Below are 14,571 nucleotides of genomic sequence, written 5' to 3' on the forward strand. Positions count from 1 at the left end.
GATCCCGGATTGAGGAGCTCTAAAAAGGAAAAGTGTGTGGTTTTTTATTATCTATTCAATGGACCAATATATGATTCCAAAAAAATTTACTTAGTGTATTTGTACGAATAAGTTATTCGTACAAATAAGTTATTCGCACGAATAAATTAGGAAAAATCGTTGGTTTTGTTTTAAATCAGGAAAATCACGATTTTTCACGTTTTTTCGAATAAAAAAAACGAGCGAATTAATGCAACCTAGGCCTTGCTAGACACTGGTATGACGAGAGCCTTTGCAAATCCTATGGAAATGACCAAAGTCAGTTACTGTTCCAGGAATTGCAGGAAGCCATAACGTAGCATAAAAAAAGAATGATTGTTTCAAGAATTACACAAAACCATAACGTAGAGCACAAATACAATGAAAAGAAAACCATAACGACAGAGTGGATGCTACTATTGGCTTGTATTGTGCTGTCAAAGATATCAGAATAAGGAAGGAAGAAAAGCAAGCAAAGTATTCTTCTCCCAAAGACCTCACTCCAAAGCTCCACTGTCGGTGTCCATGTAGTCGCAAGAAGCCTCTAGTCCAACCATCGCAATAACCACCAACTTTGCAGAATCAACACTTGATGAACCATTGCTCATGGATCGTGACTTTATAAGCGAACAGACACACAACGCACCAGAGAATTTCCAAATCCAAATAATGAGGATCAACACACGCATCTTCTCCACAATTTCACAAAAAGTGCATGCAACCCAAAATCAATCACAAGAGATAGAATCCTGCCGTAAACTCCAGAAGAAGCTCGCAATCAACGCTTTATGAGTTTGATTATTCCCTCAGTGGTGTAAGCAATTAAGGACATGATATGGAGAACATTAGCCGGCGGGAAGTAGTGGCAGAAGTGCAGAACAGTTTATGCCACCAGAATACTGATCATCAATTCCACAAAGCCTTGAGGGGATCCCGTCGTTGCTCGCACAATCTATTGTAGCAGGATATGGAGAAGATTAGCCAGTGGGAAGTAGTGGGCGGAATCACAGAACAATTTATGCCACCAGGGATCACCAATTCCAGAGAGCCTACGGGGATCCCGTCGTTGCTCGCACAATCGACCGTTTCGTGAACTTGTGTGGTCACCCTTGAGATACTGGCATACTTCGGTCATCGAAATCTACTCTGGCCATCATGGTTGTGCGTTAATGGGGACAAAGAGGCCTATCCATGCAATTGGCAAAGAACTACCACAAATAGTCAGACAACTGACACTTGCTACTTGACTGCCCAATCATTGAATTCCATTGCGTGGTCACCCTTGAGATACTGACGTACTCTAGTCATCGAAATCTACTCTGGCCATCAAAATCAATCGTTGCACGGTTGTGTGTTAAGGGGGACGAAGAGGCCTATCCATGCAATTGGCAGAGAACTGCCACAAACCGACAGACAACTGACACTTGCTACTTGACTGCCCAATCACTGAATTCCACTGTACCTAAGTACCCAATCACATCATTTCTCTCGAAAAAAATCTAAAAAATCGACAATTTCTACTTTCAAGAAATCACCTCGTTGTTAAGGCTCCCCCAGGGCAGGCTAAAAAGCTGCCATCTGGAAGGCGTTTTTTACTTAAGATCAAGCAGTTACATTTTTATACGAGTGAAGTCTTTTGACTAGCAGGAAATATCTTTTATTGTAATCTTTTCTTTTCTTTAATACCAATTTAATGTACTTATGGTGGCTATAGCGAACATAATTCGTAAATGTCACACAGGCGGCTATATTGTTACTTCTGTTTACTCGTGCCGTCTTGCTTTTGTCTCGATACCAATCCTCTCTCTCCCCAAATTGCTCCATCTGGCTGCCGGCGCCGGTACACGTTGTTCCTTTTAAGATTTTATTCGCATTGCCAGTGCCGACTGGAGGCGTTCAAAGTACCTTGTCATTGGCAGCCTGCTTAGAAATTTTCAGACAGTGATCACAAGATTCTGTAGAAGCTACATCATTTTCGATCCAGAGGAGCCAGAAGTTTTCGAGCTTAATGGCTAGCTCGATCGCGACCTCATCAGAACGTCAGGAAGAGCCGCAAGATCGTACCCTCTAAAAGTCAAAGTCCTTCTGTTCGTCTTCTCATGACATGCTCTGCTTGATCAATCGTCTCTGCTGGATCGGGTGGGCAGTCTCCTCCCCGAGTTTTACTACAAATTTGACAAATAACGGAGTATGAAAGACGGAAACTGAGACAGCTGCCTTCTTTAACCGTCTCACCCATCCTAACCAACCACTACAACCTCCCACATCTTTCCATAAATGGGTGTCGCCGAAGATTTCGTCGAGTTCGCCGAGGAATACCTCTTCAAAATCGTTCTTGTCGGTGACGCTGCCGTGGGTAAATCTAACCTTTTAGCAAGATACGGTCGCAATGAGTTCAATCTGAACTCCAAACCCACCATCGGCGTGGAGTTTCACACAGGGAAGACGATGATAAACGGGAAGGAGGTGAAGGTGCAGATTTGGGACACTGCTGGGCAGGAGCGTTTTCAGGCCGTTACGTCCGCCTATTACAGGGGCGCGGTGGGCGCCCTCATCGTTTACGATATCAGCAGGAAGCAAACCTTCGAGAACGTCACCCGTTGGTTGGAGGAACTTAGAAGTAAGTATATCTTAAGTACCTTAGTTCTGATTCTGTCTTCGTTAGATAGTGCGCACACCGATGGGATATCTCACATGAGATCTGATGTTGCACAATCCTCAATTAATTCCATGCTCACTACGCTTCCAATTTCGTTAATTCTCTGGACTCGTTGCACAATCCGTCGAACTACTCGCAATTTCGCACATTGCACCTGGGTGCTCAATCATGCGTGCTGTGCAAATGCCCTCGATCATTCCAATTCCCACGGCTGATCCAATCACCTTAATATTCCGCAGTGCATGCAGACGTTACGATCGTGACGATGCTGGTAGGAAACAAGTCAGACTTGGCGGATGCGAGGCAGATCACAGTAGAGGAAGGAGCAGCGCTGGCGGAGTCGGAGAATATGTTCTTCATAGAGACGTCGGCTCTGGATGCAACGAATACATCGGAAGTTTTCGAATGCTGCGTGCGGGAGATATACAATGCGTTGGGTCGCAGAATTTTGGCACACGAATCACCCAAGGCTAGCACCTTGTCGCAAGAGAGGGTCACGTTGCTGCAAGGTGGAGATGGCAAGCCCACCTTCTTCAACCGCCTCTGCTGTTCTTAACATTAGCTTTACAACTTCTTTTAAAGCGTTACCTTTGTCATGTCTCCAAGTTGTGATTCCATTAAGTCCTATGATCTTAAGGAATACCAAAGTCCTTCACAAATCTTATAAGGAGTGGTTAGAGACTAGGTCTCAAGGTAGGATCTTAATTTTAAGAAAATAAAATTTCAAGTTTCAAGACCCCTCCATCTCTTCCATTTGTCATTTGAGAGTGTTGTGATTGTGCCATACATATATTATCAATCTCATTATGGTGCTACTTTAGAAATAAAGTAAGCAAATATTTGGACTAGTTGTGTGACCTTTATTCCTGTCAAATGCTTGGAAGATTAATGTCTTATGCGTCATGGTTTAGTAGACTTTTGAATGCCTCAAGCAGTATGGCATGGGTTTCAGGCTTACTTTTCTGTGCTATTGGATGCAAGAAATTCATCATGTCTAGGGTATTGCCATCATCCAATGGGAGCAAGAACAAAAAACTAATAGGGAAGGGAGATAAGCGCGCAAAAATGGATAATGTATTTAACATGTGTATGTGTTGATTATTTGGACATATGTGAGTGAGTGCATCTCTATGAATGTGTGCATGTGGTGTTGTTATACATATGTCTCTATGCATGTGTATGTATACGTTTATGTGTGAATATGTGTGTGTGCATGCATGTGCACAATTGTGCATGTGTTTACATGCATAGGCAACTCTTGTTTCTATCGTTATACAAAAATCTAGCAAATTTATTGAGTTCGAGATTCTGCATCCTCCATCCTACTTACAGTGCAATTGATTACATTTGATTGTGGAGGAGGGGGCTACCCTAAGCTGAGCAACACCATGCTGGCCACGTTGTAGCATCAAGCTCAGATCGCAGATGTGGGATTAGGATGAGGGACTGCTAATACACATGGATGGATCTACAAGAGGATGGGAAATGTTTTGCTAGTTGGAGTGTAGCTCAGTCCTTTGACTAATTATGGGCTCCTCACCTAGATACTTGCCAAGTTCACCAAATGTGGCAACCGAGTGAGCACCCTTTACATTGCAACCTCTCTATCACATCCACCAATGCGCATTGAGATTCAAATTCTTTGTCCCTCATGACAATTTGTCTGTGCTTGGGACTGAAGTTTCTTTTTGATTGAGTGCTTCTATGTGTGAGATCATGTTAATCAGTATTGCAATGTCCAATCCCACAGTGACCATAGTCGACTATAGTAAGAAAGCTATCATTCTCTCATGAAATTCATCAAGGTCGCCCGCCCAAATTAAAATGTGGATTCATCACTTAAAGACTACTAAAGCATGTTGCATCATGAGGGAGAATAGGAAATATAGAATGCATTGTGAAAGCAAAATAGTTTTAAGCAGCTTCAAACATCATTATTTTGTGGCAAAGATCAATGGTACAAAGAGCATCACTCCAGTGTTGGCTCAAAGCAAATCAGCAATAAGTGATATAAAATGCGACTGAGATTTCTTCCATCCACAATCAAAACCTAAAGCCTTACATAACCACTTTTATTGAATGTTCCACATGATTTAAAGTTTGATTTAAAGACGTGTATATACCAAGTGCATAATGATTGGCAGAGGATTGGAATGGCTCACAAGAAATGAGGATTGCATGGGTGACTCTTTATTTTAATGTTTCAAAAAAATCAAAGAGCTTCCTAAGTTTCAAATCATGCTTCTTGCATTCTCTACCACAATATTGTCACCAGATTTGGTGTTCCTATTGAAATAGTGTTAGACAGAGGAACACATTTCCTCAACAAAACTATCAAAAAGATGACTAAGATGCACATGATGTTGCATAAAAGGTCTATAGCCTATTATCCACAGGCCAATGGGCCAAGCTGAGAGCTCTAATAAACTAATGGAAAAGGTCTACAGAAGAATAATTATTGCTGATCACCCTGACGATTGGGATCACCACTTGGATTCAGTGCTATGGGCACTAAGAACAGCACACAAGGTTGCAACTGGGTTGACACCTTTTAGATTGGTGTACTGTGAAGTAGTAGTACCTATGGAATTTCTAGCAGGTATGATGAAGGGAACATTTTGTCTCCAACCCACGACCCAATAGTTTCTTCACCATCCAGCTCCGTTTCGAGATACTGAAGAACTTCTAGGCTTCCAACCCTGCTCCACCGACAAGGGAATATGTCTCCGGCATACACCATTCTTCGTACCAACAGGACAGCCAACAAGATTCGCAACATTATCGACAAGGCTCTTTAATCGGGTGAGGCTCACACCTCCATATTAGCCGTTCCAACTGACCTCTCCCCAATGAACTCCATCATCACAAAGACATCCTGAAGTGCTAGACGTAAGCTGATAAGCAATCCCTCACACATGCCACAATTCACTGGTAGTTCGTTGCATGCACCACTGACACTCCATCCTTTGAAGCACAAGATAGATAGAAGCTTTTCCCATGAGTCCCCTCTACATATGACACCCAAACACGGCCATTGCCTCACATTCACTAACCCATCGAAAGAGCCCGATCCCAACCTTTACCTCTTGAGAACAACAGCGCTCTTGGACGTAGGCATGGCCCCTAAGCGATCTGTAATGCCCCGCTCGGAGAGTCCAAGGCAACTCCCATCCCTGGAGAAGATCGTTGGATATCCCCAATCCGAAGGAGACGAGTCCGATGACTAGCCTCCTCTCCCACCACAAAAAAAACCAATGCTTATAGTAAGCTTCGCCAATTTTAAGGTGTCCCTCAACTTGACAAAGCATCAGAAGTGGCTGAAAAGGATTGGCCTATTGCAGTATGCAAGTCTTCCTTGGGTGTCCTAGAAAGCTTCATCACAGTCTCTCGCACAATACGAAAGCTTCCAGAGGAGTGGAGGTATGCTCGCTGGCGATGTTATGCTTTCTCCGAAGATTATTGCACAGCTCCCAATTATCAATGAGGAAGTGATCTACAAAAAATACATGGACTCCGACATGCAAAAGGAGTTCGAGCCCCTGGAAACGCAAAAAAACTACTTCTTCATCAACAACATCCAATATTTGAGGAGATGCCAACAATTCATGTGGTATCTTGAGCAGATGCAATAGCTTGTCAAGACCAACACTATGACCCGAGACTCCTATGAAACCCTCAATGCAGCTGACAAGGGTACCAAAATTTCATGGGCGCATCTCCTATACTCTCGATTGATGATCAATGAAATCCCCAAGAAAGACTTAAGCGCTTCCAATGCGCATTCAAAGATTGGGCCTTTCATTGCAGCCCTGTTTGAATTTGTACGTCAATTGGACGCAAAGGGCCCAGAGATAGTTTAGCATTTTAGTCTAGAGCACAAGGCACCAACATCCCAGGAGGACAAGGGAAAGAAAGACATGATGAAATCCCTCAAAGATTCCCAATACTCATGAGAAGAAGCATCTATGGCCGTCTATGGACAGTCCCTGGCGGATCTTGACTCTGGGATACACCCCTCGCAAAGGAAGAGTTTCTAGCCTCACCATCCGAGTAGAAATCCTCAAAGAAGATCAAGCTCAATCTTCAATCTAAGTTTGTACTTCCAAAGCCCGAGAGCTGGAACAAAAGCCTTGCTAGCCTTCTATTGACAACACCTACAAGGAGCGGTTTCTAGCAATTTTTCCCTGTTCACAACATGGCCAACCTATCGACTTCACCAACACAGAAGTAGAATGTTCCGACTATAGAAGGAGTACAGGATAGTAGTGACCCAGATCATGCACTACAAGTTTTATAGCGCTATGTTGAGGAACAGAGGACAATTCAACAATAGCTGAGACATCAAGTCCAAGAATTAACTGAAGACAAGAGGGCTAGTCATGAGTACATGCTGAAGTAGGTCAACTGCAAAAGAAGCTACATGCGACACAGTTAGAACTTGAGGAGGTCAACAGAGAGTATGCACAATACCGAACCATGTAGGAGAAAAACATCTCAAAGCTCACTGCATAGGTACGAGTCCAGAAAGAATGCTTACCTACTGTCACAGATTGGCTGGAGGAAATTAAGATAGTTTTTCCTATAGTTGGATTGAATGGGTGCTGCCCATTAAACATTGAAAACCTGTCACTCAAAGAAAGGATTAATGCTTTAGAAGGAGTTGACTAGAAACTAAGGGAAATGGCAGAGGAGATTGATGACATTTTCTTAAGATCCTCTGATTTGATAGAAATGAAGACGCAGTCCAAGCATCATAGGAACTGTGGACAAATCTTAAGAACTTCTTGTTTGTCATTGCATAGTGACCATATGAGGCATTTGCCTCTACTACCTATGCCTATGACATTATGGCCCAAGAATTGGAAGCCCTTAGAGCTACAGCTCAGAATGCTAAACAGAATCATATGCAAGTGGATGCTGACATAGAGATTTTAAAGATTCCAACAAAGCCTGGGAAATCAGATGAAACAAAGCAAGGCTAGTCTACACTATTGTCCATTGAACATGCTCTTTTGAAGGATGACAAATATCAAGATACAGAGTTTAGTGCTCTGCGCCTTAGCCCCTACTACAAGTTTTGAAGAGCCAGAGACCAAAAGGTAAGAGGAACCAGAGCTGCATGATAGCTACAAGGAAGACAAAGAGGAAGAACATCCCATTGCTGCCAAGGCAACAATCATTGATCTAAATTATGCACATACTATCAAGGTCCACCTGATGGACTATTTCTAGTAAGGGTTCGCGTCTCCCACTTTTTGGCAAAAGTTTTTCCACCGGGAGTGCCAAGTGTTGAAGGTGACCTCTCCACCCACGTAGGCTTCACCCTAGGAGGGTTAGTACACCTCTGGTAGAGGGAAGTTACATTAGGAGTAGTGGGATGATTTTGTAACTATAGGGACAGTTATAACTATCCCTACCAACCAATAGGAGTGGCCTTATCCCCCACATTATGTTTTGGACTATTTGCTATTTCTGACTATTACTACTCGACTGAAGTCGGATGATGTTATTGACAAAACATGTGTGCCTCAGGATCTATGGAGCACTCTAAGGTGGATGGAACCTATGTGGAAACATGATGAAGAGAGTGCTCATGACATGTATCTCAAGTCAATTAGGTTCCAAGATAGATTAGCTTGGACTCATAAAGAGAATCTTGAGATAGTGCAAAGTGCTTGATTGATATTACTTCAAATGAACCTCCCTTTTATAGGTGAGGGTACTTACATCCATTTGCTTGCTCACATGTGGGATATCTCCTCCATGCCATGTGGCAGCTTACCCTTTGCTCATACCTTTGCTCTACAAGTGCTCATGGCACCACAACTCTCAACACCTCCCCTTGGTGCCATGATCCTTTGGCTACTGCAAGGTGGTCAGATGTGAGTTACATTCCATCACCTCCCCTTAGTGCATGCATTGCTACTTAAGGTGGACAAGTGTGGCTTCTACATGTCAATACCTCCCCTGGGTGCTTTCATAGCTACTCTCAGGTGGTCAGGTTTGATTACAAAACATAGGCAAGGTTGGCAAGGTTTTTGCTTTTCAATACATTCCATTGATGTCACCTTTTGGCTCATGGCTTGATGATGATGTGTTTGCTTCTTTGCTTGGTGTAGCTACCTGCATGATGCTTTGTTCTACCATATGCCTTGATGCTTTATGTGTGGATGCCATGCTTTCTGCTATGGTCATCTCATGCACTTGTGCTTTCGGCTTGCTTTTTACATCGATGTTTGCATTCATGCTTTGCTTTTCCAATTGTTGCAAAGGTCTTACCAATTGATTTCTTTCAATATTGGCAGTGTCTAATTGCATACAATGATTCTGATCCAACAGGCGCATAGAGCTTGAAAAGACGATCACTTTTCCTTTTTGGAGCGTGTGCAAATTCTTCCTGGATTGCAAGTTATGGCTTGTTGAAGCTTTTGTGAAGAAAAGAGCCTTTGATGATGTGGCAGAGGGATTCACATGCTGAATTCCAAACTGTGCTTAACAAGAGGCTATGCTTAGAAGGCACTGCTAACTATGCATGGTTATGTGGCTTAACTAACCCTATCTACTTGCTGACCAAGGTTAATTCTACCCAAGTTAAGTTAACCAGCAGTACACCTAACTAACCAAGGTTAACTGTGGTTGGATTAACTTAACCATAGTCAAGCCTTATCCTGCCACGTGGCTTTTTGTGGGAAGACCTTGGAGAAGGAGATGGCTCCGTCCGTCGATCTGATGGCGTCGCGTGAGGAGAGGCATTGGCGCTGTGAGCGGATCTGTGAGCGGCTACTGTTGCAGGCTTCGTAGAAGAACCGCAAACTTCTCTCTTGCTTGGCACATCGCATAGCCATTCGGTGGCTCGAGCTATTGCTTGCGTGGGCTTTCCACCTGCGTCTTTTATTGCAGCGCTGCCCCATCGTGCCTGCGTAATCCCGTGAGCTCTCGAGCCTTGCAAATGGAGCTTCTCAGCTGGCTGCCCTTGGAGTCCATCGTGATTACTTGCAGGTGGCTGTAGAGGTCGTCTAGAGAGCCGCTCTTGTGGTCGACTCGACTTAGTCGGTTAGGGAGTCGCTGGAGTGCTAATTTTGATTGTCGTTGAGAAGCTGCTGGTTGCATTGGAGCCTTCGGAGGATGGCACAGCTGAGCTGCTGTTCTATGAGCCAGGAGTCGGCCTTTTTGCAGACGGAGTCGCTACTGCTAGAGATCAGTCGTAGGAGCTTCGTTCTAACCAAGTTGATGGGAGGCGTTGTCCCTGGCTGTAACTGTGATGTTGTATTGTGGAGCTGAGCACAGTTGGAGAGGCGCACTCACACAACCAATTGGAGAGACGTAGGGAGTGCGAATGGAGAGGTTGCTGAAACAACACAGGGGCGCCCACAGATGAGCTAGAGCCTTAGTTTTGCTTTTGCTCTTTGTATACACAGAGTCTCATTTACTCCTCCTAAGCCCTCCATTGATTCTTTCTCCCTCAAAACTCACGAGTCTTAAGAGAAATGCTCTCTTTGTTTCTCAAATCTAGAACTCAGATCTCTCTCTCAACCACTTGAGTGAACACTCAAAAACCTCAATATCTCATAGAAGGAAGAAGAAGAAATTCTAGTTCTCACAAGAACGGAAATATCTCAAATTTTCATGGACGGAATTCTCTCGATCTAAAACTAAAACTAACCTAGGAGAAAACGTGTGCTCCTAATGCAACCTACAACTAATCTAGGAGACTAGACCTAAGCTCTGATACCATGACAAAACATGTGTGCCTCAGGATCTATGGAGCACTCTAAGGTGGATGGAACCTATGTGGAAACATGATGCAGAGAGTGCTCATGACATGTATCTCAAGTCAATTAGGTTCCAAGATAGATTAGCTTGGACTCATAAAGAGAATCTTGAGATAGTGCAAAGTGCTTGATTGATATTACTTCAAATGAACCTCCCTTTTATAGGTGAGGGTACTTACATCCATTTGCTTGCTCACATGTGGGATATCTCCTCCATGCCATGTGGCAGCTTACCCTTTGCTCATACCTTTGCTCTACAAGTGCTCATGGCACCACAACTCTCAACAGTTATAAGCTCATCTTCACCTCTTGTATGGGGGTTGTTGTTGTGATCTATGGAATACAAGCTACTAATAGCATTTCTACTATATAAACAACAATCTCAGTTCTTTTGATGTTTTGAGTTGTCTTTGCATCTTTCCGACGTTAGTCTAACTTGAGTCTAACCTTGGCACTACTATTGCCTGGTGTGGACATGTGTGGTTGTTTTCCAACATTTTAGAGACACCATCAATGAGCCATCAATAACCTATGAGCAGTTGGATGTAGTAGTTAGAGCTTTTTGGTACAAAAAAACATCCAAGAGAGGCTACAATTACGAATTGCTACATGAGTCCACAAACATGTGTGTACTATCATCTAGTGAAAGCTATTAAGTTCCAGATGCAACCTGTGCCACAATGAAAGAAGGGCAAGAGTGTCTTCAAATTGGATTTAGACATGCATGAGCACATCTTGGGGTGTGAGATAGTACTAAGAAAATGTATGTAGTCTCATTGCAAGGAAACAATATGTCCACTTATCCTACAAAATGGAATTTGTATTTGAGACTACTTCTTTTTAGTGTATCCTGAGCAACCATCGTGTTGGTTTTATTAAATTGTTTTTGTAAATCCCAAATGGTAAATCCCATGCTTGTTTTTGGTATATCCAAACAACCACCGTGCTGGTTTCCCATAATGAATCCACACATCCTACAAATCCATTCATCTTGTAATAATAGAAGCAAACCACCGCGCTGGTGGCTGTTAATATCCTAGTGCAAACCAACCACCACACTAGCAATAACTTATCCTACACTACTAGCGTGCTGTCCCTACACTACCGTGCTATCCTAAAATTTGTTGCATAATGCTATATCAAAACAATGCCCTTTAGACTGTTTATCATTTTGTTAACCGTCAGATTTCATCCCATGCTTGTTTTTAGTATATCCCAACAACCACCGCACTGGTTTCCCAAAACGAATCCACACATCCTACAAATCCATTCATCTTGTAATAATAGAAGCATACCAACACACTGGTGCTTGTTAATATCCTTGTGCAACTAACCACCATGCTAGCGATAACTTATCCTGGACTACTACCGTGCTATCCCTACACTACTACTGCGATATCCTAAAATTTATTGCACAGTGCTATACTAAAACAGTGCCCTTTAGACTGTTTATCATTTCATTAACCATCAGATTTCATCCCATGCTTTCTTTTAGTATATCCCAACAACCACCGCGCTGGTTTTCCATAACAAATCCACACATCCTACAAATCCATTCATCTTGTAATAATAGAAGCAAACCACCGCACTGATGGTTGTTAATATCCTAGTGCAACCAACCACCGCATTGGCGATAACTTATCCTACACTAATCCTACACTACTAATGTGCTATCCCTACACTACTGCTATGCTATCCTAAAATTTGTTGCACAGTGCTATTGCCCTATAGACTAGTTATCGTTAACCGTCAAATTTCAACCACTGGGCTACTTAAAACATTTAGTACTAAGATGGAAGTAGGTCGATACAAAATCAGGTATTACGAGCACCATGAGAAAGGCCACAAGTCTAAGAAATGTCTGCAAGATTTTTATTGTATCAAAACACAATGACATTTTACTTTTTCAAGGAAATTCCGGACTCCCAACTATCTTATCAGCCTCTCTATGGCAAGCATCTCCCAGCTCTTGAGGTCATTCTAGTGCACAATGGTAGACCTCTTCACACAATCAGATTACACACTGCTTGCTTGACTTTGCCAACTTATATGCCCATAGTAACTCCTCCTTTTGTTGGGGGTTCTCTTCATCCTAGTCTTTGCTCTCTATACATCTTTGCGCCTCTATCATGTCCTGTCAAAAGAAACCTACATCATGAGCTTGATAAGTACCTTAAAGGAGCTGGAAAAACAATAGCTAGGGAAATAAATATTCACTGTCTCTGCCGACTCCAAGTAATACACCCACCACCAAAGCATGTCCTCCTTGCAACTATTTTCCGCCTTCTCCAGGTTTGTTTCTGCGAGGATGCCATCCAACATCATTTTTAGATAGAACAATAGAATTCCAAAGTTATTAGGTATGCCATATATTCGTTGTAGGAGGATCGGTGTACAGAGTTTTGGGGCTAGATTTTGTAATGGGCTCTTAGTTGTGTCTACAATGCACTTAAATAGCACTTAAATAGGAACAGAGTTCATTGAGCCTAACCTTCTCAATATTTAGTCTCATGTTAGTTTGGTAATCAAAATCTTTGAGTTCATTGAGCTCGACCTTCTCATTCTTCAGTCTCATGTTTTTTGTCTTATCAAAATCTTTCGTCTCACAATAGTTGTCTAATCAAAATATTTTGTTTCACATAATCGATTAGTTCACTAATTGAAATTTTTAAGTCTCACATTAGTGATCTAATCAAAATATTTCATCTCACATTTTGTCAAGTCAAAATCTTTCATCTCATTATTATCACTACACTGGCGTGGATCAAAGGACACTATCTAGTCACATAGCTGAGAAAACATTGTCCAAGTAAACTCTAGAGAAGATTAACAATTCAATAGGTTACACACAGATTACGTAGATTACAATCTCAAAGACTCCTTTACTTCAGATTACATCTCAAGGACTCCTTGTTGAGCTCCCTGATTGTAGGCTTGGCCCTCCTTGCTCCTTTCCAGAATGGGGATGATTCCTTCCTATAGGGGCCTGTCCCCTCCCTTCATGCCGCTTCCTCTTTCCTTGATTTGAGCTTCCTAGTTGCAAGCATGGCCCTTCTTGGTCCTTTCCTGAAGGGGGGTGGTTCCTCCCTTCAGGTTCCTTTTCCTCGTAGTCGGTCTTGGCCTTCTTCAATTTGAGCTCCTTGTCTTTAAGATCTTTTGCCCAAATGGCAAATTGAGCTGCAACATCTACTTTCTCGTCATAGATAGCTATAGCAGGTAGACACATTTGATCTGTCCATGACCTGGGCAATGGCAAATGGCATTCTCTATAGCTAGATTTTGTATGCACAAACACTCCAAAGCAAAAAACATGCACAGGGTGGTAGCACACAGGCCATCGAATACAACAGTCATATATGATGGGGGTATGGCAGACCATGCATTTCGGACCCTACTACATAGCAAGATAGGAATCCGATTTAACTATTGTGGCCATCAATACCATAGTGTTGCTCTATACATGACGAAGTTTCTTTTTGATTCTTTCCTCCCTCATCCTAAGGCTACGGATGTTCTCCTTCATCTCCTCCACTTTTTGCTCACTCTCTGCAACAGCTTCATCAGAATCCCTTAGCATCTATTGAAGTTGTGTAAATTGCTAAAAAACATCTTCATGGGCCGTTTCCAAGACACAAACTACTTTTCATAATTGTTGAAAGCCATGGAAATCTCATGCACACATCTTTGTGATCTTCTTGTACGGTCTTGTAGCTTGCTCTTTGGACTTCCAACAGTGTTTTGAAAAAAAAACCTTTACTGTGGCTACTGTAAATTGCTCCACCGTGGTGACTGAAACTTGCTCCACCATGGCTGCTCTTTGCATCCTTCCTAGCCTAGGGAGCTGCCTCATTATCTTCTCTACCTCGGCTACTCTTTGCCCCATCCTTCCTAGCCTTGAAGCTCTCTCATAGTTCCTGCATCACCTTTTTGGTTACTACATTCTCCCTTTTCAGCTCCTCCATCATCTGGTCTTTTTTAATGTTCAATGCATTATGCATGTTGCAGAGCCGTTTGTAAAGACCCTCCTTTTTGGCTCTTTGATCTTCAAGATCCTTTTGCATCTTTTCTATCTCCTTGTTTGCCATGTCCCCGTCATTTCTCACTTCTTTGAGCTTATCTTGG

The 14,571-nt window shown here is 42.6% G+C and overlaps 1 pseudogene; it reads left to right on the top strand.

The window, feature by feature from the left end:
• Positions 1-2,295: 2,295 nt before the first annotated feature.
• Positions 2,296-3,233, top strand: LOC147898210 (ras-related protein RABA5c pseudogene; annotated as a pseudogene).
• Positions 3,234-14,571: the final 11,338 nt, after the last annotated feature.

The sequence above is a fragment of the Dipteris shenzhenensis genome, chromosome 9 (genome assembly GCF_047967505.1).
Source record: "Dipteris shenzhenensis isolate YYH24624 ecotype China chromosome 9, Dip_SZ_1.0, whole genome shotgun sequence".
Classification (NCBI taxonomy): domain Eukaryota; kingdom Viridiplantae; phylum Streptophyta; class Polypodiopsida; order Gleicheniales; family Dipteridaceae; genus Dipteris; species Dipteris shenzhenensis.